The following is a 10,966-nucleotide window of genomic DNA, read 5'->3' on the forward strand; positions in this document are numbered from 1 at the left end:
AGTGAATTAGTTCGTAGGGAATACTAATTTATCTGCAACTAAGGAGTAGATTGGGACCCTGAAGAAGGAATTAGAAGAGGCGGAGAAGGCTATAGAGAAAGCCGAACAGGATGGCTATGATATTGAGGTGGCAGAGATTGAGGAATCCCTCAGGGCTAAAGTCTCTGGGGTTTGTAGAACCTACTGCCTCTAGATGTGGAATGAGGCCCTCAACCAGGCTGGAGTTGAGGCCTCTTCCACCCTAAGGAGACCAGAAAATGTTTATTATCCCCCAGCCATCCGAGCATTAGGCACTTTAGGTTCCAAGGCTGAATCTACTCCTAAGGGTCCAGATCTTAGCAAGGATGTACCTGCCAAGGCTCCCCCCCTCCTCCAACAGTCATTCCAAAGAGGCAGAGCAAGTTAGGGCGGCTAAAAAAGAGAAGGATACAACTAAAGGAGTGGTCCCTGAAGTCACCAAGCCTCCAGTTGCGCCCAAAGACCCCTCAAAGGATAAAGAAGTCTCCGAGAGCCTAAAAATTGTCCTGGCAACCCTCTCTATTCCTACCAAGGAGGATCCTAAGGATAAAGGACCAGCCTTCATAACAGCTGCAACTGCCAAACCTACTAAGGCCATAGCAAAAGACAACCCTCCCCTTAAGATCAAATAGGGCCTAAGTTAGATTTTATAGATAGTTTTTTTTATTCCTGTAATTGTTGTTTACATTTTGAAGTTGTACTTATTCTGCCTTTTCCAAGGCTTTACTTAATGAAAAATTTTAACTTTCTTTTATGCTCTATTGTACTTGTGCGAAGTCAAAAATGATTTATGTTCTATCCTGCATTCAATTGACACAAGTATGAAGTATAATTTCACTTAATTCAAGATATTCCCACGTTCTTGACTTTAACAATCATCTACATAATTGATAATATAACTGCTACATTCTATGCTTTCAACAATATAACAAGCCAACTTTTCCCAGTCTACAACCTTTGATAAAGTACAAATCTGACTTTTAAAAACATACCTTATATATTTGAGACAAGTTGCTCATTTATATGTGCCTTAGGCTTTCTTTCTTACTTTTAAGAAATGGCAAAACATTCACTTGTTCGAAGTTTCACACATCATTCCACTTAGCAATAGACCCAAGTTGTATTAGATGTTAATTTACCCATTATACATGGTCCAAGGAGCCAAATATTACTAAGGTTCTGTTTAACTCCTGAAGAGATGCTGCACAATGTTAATTTACCCAAGGTATATGGTCCGAAGAGTCAGGCATGACTCAGGTTCTGTTTAACACTTAAATATTTGCCAAGAAGCATTAATTAACCCAAAGTATGTGGTCTGAGAAGCCAGACATAACAAATGTTCTATTTAATACTCAAACAAGTTATCAAGAATATTAATTTACCCAAAGTATATAGTCCAAGGAACCAAGCATGACTGAGATTTTGTTTAATATTCAAACAAGTTATCAAGAATATTAATTTATCCAAGGTATGTGGTCTAAGGAACCAGACATGACCAAGGTTCTGTTTAATATTCAAACAATTTATTAAGAATATTAATTTATCCAAGGTATATGGTCCGAGGAATCAGGCATGACCAACATTCTGTTTAATACTCGGACAAGTAATAGACGCAACACATAATGTCATAAGTAAAAACATGATAGAGCTGCCTTCATTAATAATAGTACCTTCGCAGGTTATTTACATTCCAAGGGCGTGGTATAACATTTTCATTTAAATATTCTAGGAAATAAGCACCTATACCAGCTACTGAGGTGATATGGTATAGCCCTTCCCAATTAGGCCCTAATTTTTCCCATGCTGGGTTTTTTGCAATGCCTACAACCTTTCTTAGTACTAAGTCTCCAAGTGCTAATGGTCTTAGCCTCACACTTGTATCATACCCCTGTTTGAGCTTCTATTGATATTATGCTAACTGAACCATAATATTTTCTCTTCGCTCTTCAATCAAATCCAGGCCCTTTTCTAATAGGTTGTCATTGCTATCTGGAACAAGCTCGTCCTTAGCATTAGGAATCCAGTCTCTAGAGGAATCACAGCCTCAGACCCATAAGCCATTGAAAATGGTGTTTCCCCAGTTGACCGACGAGGGGTAGTCTGATATTTCTAGAGAACATGTGGTAGCTCTTTCACCCATTTACCCTTCACATCATCCAATCTCTTCTTAAGCCCATTCACTATAACCTTATTGACAGCCTCGGCCTGTCCGTTCCCCTGTGGATAAGCCGGAATTGAATACCTATTCTTAATACTCAATTTACAATAGTACCTCCTGAAAACTTTGCTATCAAATTGAAACCCATTGTCCGAGACAAGGGTATGAGGAATCCCAAATCAAGTAACAATATTCTTCCATACAAATTTCTTGGCGTCCACGTCTCTAATATTAGATAGTGGCTCAGCTTCAACCCACTTTGTGAAGTAATCAGTGCCAACCAAGAGCCATCTCCTGTTTCCTACTGCCCTAGGAAGTGGCCCTACAATATCCAAGCCCCATTGAGCAAAAGGCAATGGGCTAGACAGAGGATTAAGAACACCCCTTGGCTAAAGAATGTTCAGAGCAAACCTGGCTGATGAATGTTCGGAGCAAACCTCTGACATTGGTTACACTTCTTCACATATTTCTGTGTTTCTTTTTGCATACTTGGCCACCAGCATCCCTGAGTCATAGCCTGTGAGATAGTGATCTGCCCCCTGTATGACTTCCATAAATTCCTTCATCTAACTCCTCCAAGGATGGCTCCACTGCCTCGGGATGGACACATAACAAGTACGGTCCAAAAAATGAACGTTTATACAATTTTTGCTCCTCGGACAACCAAAAACGAGGAGCCTTTCTTCGTACCTTCTTAGCCTCTCCTTTCTCTTGAGGTAGAATGCCCTCATTGAGGAACAGAACTATGGGATCCATCTAACTAGGCCCTACCCTAATCTGGTGAATTTGGACCTTCTCATTCCTTGCCCCAGTAGGCTTACACAAATCTTCAACTAGGATAACTCGAGGTAAACCTTGTGCCGAGGAGGTTGCCAAAGTAGCCAGAGAATCAGCACGAGTATTTTTGCTCTTAGGGATCTGCTGTAAAGTGAAAGATTCAAAACCTAACTGTAAGTGCCTAACTTCCAACTCCCCCTTTATTTGGCCCACAACCAATCTCGAGTCCGAGAACACCTCCATCGTCCTTCCTCCCATTTTCTGAACTATAGTCATCCCTTCATATTTAGTTTTGTTATTTGTGGCTGAAAAGTTTAATCTTAAAGATTTCTCAATGGTAATCTTCTTAGGAGACACCACTACTAGCCCCACTTTAGATCCTCTTTGATTAGATGCACCATCAACATATAATCTCCAAGATGAGGGCCCTTGCACAGAGATTGTTTCAACCGGTTTTCCTCCCAAGTTCTGCTTCTCACCATCCTTTTCCAGTGGAGATTCTGCAAACTTAGCCACCAAATTTGCAAGGACTTGACCCTTAATAGAGGTCCGAGGCATATACTTGATATCAAAAGCCCCTAAGATTGTCCCCCACTTAGCAATTCTTCTTGTGTAATCAGCTCTCCGAAGTAGTGATTAAAGAGGAAGTTGGGTTAAAGCCACAACTATATGAGCTTGAAAGTAATGAAGGAGCTTTTGTGTAGTATACACCACTGCTAAGATGGCCTTATCCAATGGTAAATAACAAACTTCTGCTTCATGCAACAACTTGCTCACATAATAAACTAGCCTCTGCACTCCATTATCAACTCTTATCAGTACTAGGCTCACCGCATGAGAGGCTACAGTAATGTAAGCAAATAGAACCTCTTCCTCTTCGGGCCTAGACATAATGGGTGGCCAAAAAAGATAACTCTTTCAACTGCTGAAAGGCCGACGCACGCTCTTCAGTCCATTCAAATCCCTTCCATTTATGTAATAACTGGAAGAAAGACCTACATCTATTCCCTAACCGAGAGATGAATCGATTCAAAGCAGCAGTCATTCTTGTTAGCTTCTAGACTTCCTTGGGATTCCACGGAAGCATTAAGGTGTAATTTATGCTCTCTCAGTATTTCAAAAATATTCCCGAGGCCATTCACATGCTTGGCTCTACCTTACTCTTTACTACCATATCATCTATGTAAACTTCAATGTTTTTGCGATCTGAGGCCCAAACATCCTAGTCATCATCCTTTGATATTTAGATCCTTCTTTAGTCCAAAGGGCATCACTTTGTAATGATAATTCCCAGTGGGCGTAACAAAAACAGTCTTCTCCTGATCATCCAAAGCTAACGGTATTTAATGATATCCTTGAAAGGCGTCCAAAAAACTCATCCGAGAATGACCCACAGTTGCATTCACCAATTGGTTTATTCGAGGCATTGGGAAGGAATCTTTTGGACAAGTTTTGTTTAAATCAGTGAAGTCTACACATATTCACTACTTCCCACGCTTCTTCTTTACTACCACTGTATTAGCCAGTCATTCAAGGTAAAACACCTCTTTTATTGTCCCTGCTCACTTAAATTTGATCACCTTCTCCTTGACAGCATCAGAATGCTCCTTAGAAGAGTGCCGAGGTGGTTGCTTCTTGGGAGTGACAGAAGGACTGACGTTCAAATGATGACAAATAAAATTTGGATTCACCCCTAAAGCTTCATAAGGACTCCATGCAAACACGTCAACATTTTTCCTAGGGAAGACAACCAATTCCTCCTTCTCCCAATAAGGTAATTGCACTCTTACTTGGAAAAACTTCTCTTCGTCATCATCAATAACGATTTTTTCCAATTCTTCATACTTTGCACCTTCTGCCACCACATTTGCGGACAAGACTATTCCCCTTGATTGCTATAAATCCCTCTTTACAAAGACCAATGGTTCACCTCCAACCTGATGCCTAATCAGCCACTAAACATTGTCTGGCCATAGATTGACTTCCAATCAGCTCCTCGACTTGATTCCCTGATGGATACTTCACCTTCAAATGCAGGGTGGAAGATACAGCCCCCATGGTATGAAGCCAAGGTCTTGCCACAATAGCAGTGCAGGAGGAGTAGGCATTTACCACAATGAAGTTCACTTCTACAACTTTCGACCTTGCCTGAACAAGTAATCTGATTTGGCCCTTCAGAAAGACTATTTTCCCATCAAAACCCTATTAGAGGAGAGTCATAGCAGGCCAGGTCTTCAGGCTTCAACTTCAGCCCCTTAAATAGATCATGGTACATGATCTCTACACCGCTGCCTTGATCTACCAAAACCTTCTTCACATCATACCCTCCAATCTTGAGGGTAACCACCAGGGTATCATCATGCGGTTGTAGGGTTCCCACCTTGTTCTTATCGGAAAAGCTCAAGGCTAGTCGGACTTCCATTCTACTCCTCTTAGGGTTAGGGATTAGGACCTCTGCAAATGGCCAATCTATAGACATCACCCTTGATGGATGAGAACCAGTCCTACCTGGGGTAGTAAGAATAACACTGATTGTCCCTAAAGGTGGTCTTAAAGAAGCATCATTCTGAGCTCCTAACTCTGTCTGACTGCCTTATCCATTGGGCTAATACAAGAATTGTTTTAACTTCCCAATCTTAACTAGTAGCTCCAGATGACTCCATAAAGTCCTACACTCTTCCGTAGTGTGTCTTCGATCCTGGTGATACTGGTAATGAAGACTTTGATTGCGCTTTGTAGAGTCTCCACCCATCTTATTGGGCCACCTGAAGTATGACTCATTCTTTATCTTCTCCAACATTTGATGCATAGGCTCCCTAAACACAGTGCTAACTACTTAGGTAGTGGTAGATCTAGTATGCCCAGCAAAATCTCTTTTAGGCTGGTTGTTGTTTTACCTGTCTAACCTGAAATCTCTTCAATCTTGTGGGACTATCTTGGCCCTCCCTTTCCTTTGTTGTTGGCCCTCTTCTAATTGTTTATACTCATCAATATGTTCCATGAGTTGACGTACACTCCTAACAAGCTTCCTTGTTAAAGATTTCCTCAAATCGTGCTTGGCAGGAAGGCTGACCTTAAAAGTCCTTATAGCCACATCATCGAAGTTCTCATTTATCTCATTAAACATCTCTTAATACCTGTCAAAATACGTCTTCAGGGTCTCTCCTTCTCGTATGGTCATGGACAACAGAGAATCGAGGGGCCGAGGAACCCTACTGCAAGTAACGAAATGAGCCCTAAATGCTCTAGTAAGTTCCTTAAAGGAATTAATTGAACCTTCCTTCAAACCATCAAACCATCTCATAGCCACCAACCCTAAGCTAGATGGGAACACCTTGTACATCAAGGCCTCATTCTTTGAGTGAACAACCATTCTTTGGTTGAAGTGATTGACGTGCTCCACAGGGTTTGTTCTACCATTATACATGGTAAACATTGGCTGAGTACATGGTAAATGTTGGCTGAGTAAATCGTTGACGAAGTTTTCTTCCCTTAATCCTACGTGTGAAAGGTGAAATAGATATTTGGTGCAAAGCCCTGCTCATAGCATCATTGCCCAGGCCTCTGTGCGGTGGACTCTTACTTCTCCGCCTATGATGGCGATTCTCATCACATGAAAAAAACTCACTTGGAGGAGTCCTTGACCTCGGTTGGTAGCTATCATCCCTATCATCATCAGAAGAAGGTTATGAACTTGAAGGAGTCCCCCTCCGTCACTTACGTCACAATTTCCTTCGTAGATGGTCTATCTCTAACTACATGTTCCTAGTATTCTCTCCATGAGACATGCGACTCCCACTTTGACACTGGCTCCTGTTGGTGTGGGCGGTATGTACATTAACTTCCCGGTCCCTCCTACGTTCAAGGTTGAGAAATTGATCTTGACGTTGGGAACCAACATACTCCTCCTGGTTTGGACCTGAGCCTACCATGACTAAACATTGGTCTCACCAAAACTCCAACTCCCCACAAACAGCGCCAATTGTAAGGATAGAATTTGCTTCCCAAGCCCAAAAAGTAAAAGGATCTAGGCTCAAAGAGTCCAATACAATGAATTTGTAGAGAGTGGGCTAAGAACTGGACTTTAATAAATCAGACAACAATCATAGTAGACTAAGGATTATAAGAAAATGAAAATAAATGAGTTTTCGTAAAGAAGATCCACCTCGGCAACGTCCGAGGAGAGTAATTCTTATATAATTATTGGGCTTAAGCCCAATTACAATTCATGAGTATATAATGTTTGTTTTTGTTTTTTTTTTTTTTTTTTTTTTTTTTTCTAAATTCTCAAATCCCCCTTCGTAATGAGATCTGTCTTCTTTATATTCCCTTACTTCCCTTCATCTCAGCCTTCCACGTGTAGATTAAGTTGCTGGTTTTGATTCTTGTCCCATCAGCACATTCCTGAAGTATTTGGGGGTAGCTATAAGGCTGAAAATTACTGTTCATGCATCACCTCCACATTAATGCGGTCAGAGAGTTAGCTGCATAGTATTTAATGCGGTGATAACAGTTTTCTCCTAGATATTTATCAGCTTCCCTTTGTCCTATTCCCTCTTGATGCTTATCTTTACCAGTAAAACTATTCGATGTGTTGTTCTTGATGGCAGGTCAAACCCTTGACCTCTACTCTGCTTAGCCGATGAGGAATTTCTCCTCGGACTACTTTCCCAGACCTTTATGACCAGAATCCTTCCATAACTTATTGATGTGTATGTCTTCGTTAATGTCTAACTGTCCTCGAACAGCTAAATGTCCTCGAACAAGACCCATGGCCCAATATACATTTTTGGGCCCTTCATCCCTTCAATTCTTTTCTAAACAAAAAAATAAAAAAAAGATCTACTCTATTCTAACATCTAGTGCCAATTCTCTCTTTAGATACAAGCAAAACAAAATGTTGGTGAAAATATAAATAAATACTATTGAAATTACAAGAAATTGAGAATCATCTCAAACATAATTCGATTGAGTCATGAAGCATACCTGCTTGGATCTTCCAATGTTAATAACCCAATTTTTTTTTTTTTTGGGTAAAAATAATCCAATTAATTTGTCATTTGATCTGCCATGACTTTTGAGTGGAGTTTATGGTGTACTTTTGTATTAGACTCTTTTCTCTCTTCCTTGTGTATATGTGTTTGTTTCTAAAAAAAAATTAAAAATTTTGTTGTTTGATCTATTTCTTTTAGTTAATGGGCTCAATTGCACGTGTTATTAACTCATTTCTCCGCATTAAACATTAAGTCCAATAACTTAAAACACTTATAATATTTCTCCCTATTCAAAAAACTCTTTACCTAGGTGTGATTCATTTTTAACTAAAACACTAACTCCTTAACAAGATTCATTAACTACACAAGAGTAGACTTCCACTTCTTATTTAAATTGCCGACTTATTATTACAAAATAAAAATAAAAATTAAGGCTTGTGTTTTTTTTTTTTTTTAATAAATACTATATATCTCCTGTATATGATTTTTGATATACCAATTTTTGCTATTCCTTTGTTTGGTTAGTTAAAATTATTTTTTCCGAAAACACAAATTACATACCAAAAATTCTTTTTTACAAATGTGTCAAAGACAAATCAGAATAACAGGAAAGGATAAATGGGGGAAAAAAAAAGGTCAAAAATAAAGATTTTTCTTAAATATTTCTAACTCCACACCCTACATCTTTTTTTCTTCATATTTATAACTAGCAAAATTTTCAAAATAATTTTTTCATATACAATTACTTATTTAGAAGTTTGAACAAAAAGAAATATCATACAATAGATTTTTTTAAGAGAAATTCTATTTCCACAACATTTTTACAATATTTTCACAATAAATCCTAAATGGTAGGTTGTTATTAATTGTTACGGATAGATAAAAAAGTAATGAGAGATGTTACGTCAACAATATTTTTACAACAAATCATAGGTAGTTAGTTGTTATTGGTTCAAATTTGAACCTAACACTAAGATTATTTTTTTGCCCCAACAATAACAACCAGTAACAACCTACCACTTATGATTTGTTGTAAAAATGTTGTGGACATATCATTTCTCAATAGTAATTTAAGTTTTAAATTCAAATTAGAACTAATAACAACTTTAGACCTATGATTTGTTGTGAAAATATTGTAAAAATGTTGTGGATGTATTATCTTTTTTTTTTAAAGGTCCTTTAGTGTGTGTGCGTGCACTAGGCTAGAAACTAGTATAGTTTTAACTCAAAAAAAAGAGTGTAATTAGTACAGTGAAAAAAACAAAGAAGAAGAAGAAGAAGAAGAGGAAGAAGAGGAGGAAGAGGAAGAAGAAGGAGAAGCAATACATAATTACACACTTTGAATTTTTCCATGACTTTACTACTAAATACATATTTCAATAAATTATTGACAAATATATTTCTCTTCAAAGAATGCTTATTATAACTTTAAATTATCTTGGTAAGTATTTTTCTCTTTAGAAATACGTAGTATAACTCATAGTTAAATATCGATTTTTCATTAATGATCTACTAAGAGCACCCACAGCAGATGTGGGATATGTGCCAAATGCTAAATATTTGGCACATATCCCACACCAAACACAAAAAACAGCTTCCCATCAGATTTTGCATATGTTGTAAAATTATACCATTTGTGTCCATACCGTTGCAAATTTGCAACGGTATGGACAGATGTGGTAAACCAAAAATTATTATTTTATTTGACTTTTCTCTCTCCTCTCATTTCTTTATTTGATTTTCTCTCTCCCTTCTCAGAATCTGTCTCTCTCTCTCTCTCTCCCAAGTTCCCAACCTATTCTTCCTCTTCTCACAATCGGATGCGAGCAAGAAGAAGGTGGCGCAGAAGAAGGCAGCGGCGGCGGCGGCCAATCATCGTCATCCTCTATAACCACCACCTCAGCAACAAAACCCAAATCCAAAAAAACCCAACAAACCCACCACGGCACCACCATATCTTAACCCACAACCATCGAAATCCACCACTCCATCGGAATCCACAACCTCCCCCACTGCAAATCAAACTCAGCCCACGGATCCATTACTTGAGACCACAACCACAAACCAAAACCATAAACCACCGTAGACTCACGCTCTGTGGAGACCATCGCCGGCCATCGCCAACCATCGCCTTCAAGAACGTCGCTATGGCGTTAGGCTCGGTGGAGATGGGTTTAGCTGGTGATAGGTTTGGGTTTGGTAGGTGATCTCACCTTGAGGCCGCGGTTGATCTCAACCTCTTCCCTCTCCTCTCTGTCCGCCTTTCACTCTGTCTCTCTCTGGTTATGGGTGTTTGTTTTTTTCTTGCTGCAATTTGGGTTGATTTGATATTGGTGAGTAATTGTGGTGGTTCGTTTGCAGTAGAAGTGTTATTGCAGTAGTGGATATTGGTGGCTGGTGGTTGTGCCGTTGATGGTGTGGCTGTTGTAGATGATAATGAGAATGAGATAATATATTATTGTAATGTATAGTAAATATTATTTTAATGTATAGAATTGAATGATAAAATATCTGATAAATGAGATGTTGTAAAATGATGTGGTAAAATAATAAAATAGGTCTTTGATGTGGTAAAATGGCATAATTTTTGCAATATCTGCTACGGATGCTCTAACATATCCAATTTCACATTTTACTAAGTTATCAACTTATAATGAAAGTAACATCTTTATATCTTTATATAAAAGGATCCTTTTTATTTCAAGTCTTATCCAGTTTTACCATTTCATGTAGATTAGATTTAGCAAATTTAAAGATGTACTGCCACATGCAAAAAAATAGAATCTACACCATAAAATGTACAAAAATGACGGGTTTGGAATTGAAAAGGATCTATGTCACATGTGTCTATCACTGACACTAGTTTTATTACAGAATTTTGACATTTTAATTGGTTGTATGCAGAGGCCTATGGCTCAATTACTTTTTGTCTCTCCATATTTTTAACGAAGATATTACCGTTTTACACTACTGTTCATATTCCCCTTTGCATTAACTATCTAAAAAAAAAAACAAAAAA

This window comes from Quercus robur, chromosome 2, assembly GCF_932294415.1.
Source record: "Quercus robur chromosome 2, dhQueRobu3.1, whole genome shotgun sequence".
Classification (NCBI taxonomy): domain Eukaryota; kingdom Viridiplantae; phylum Streptophyta; class Magnoliopsida; order Fagales; family Fagaceae; genus Quercus; species Quercus robur.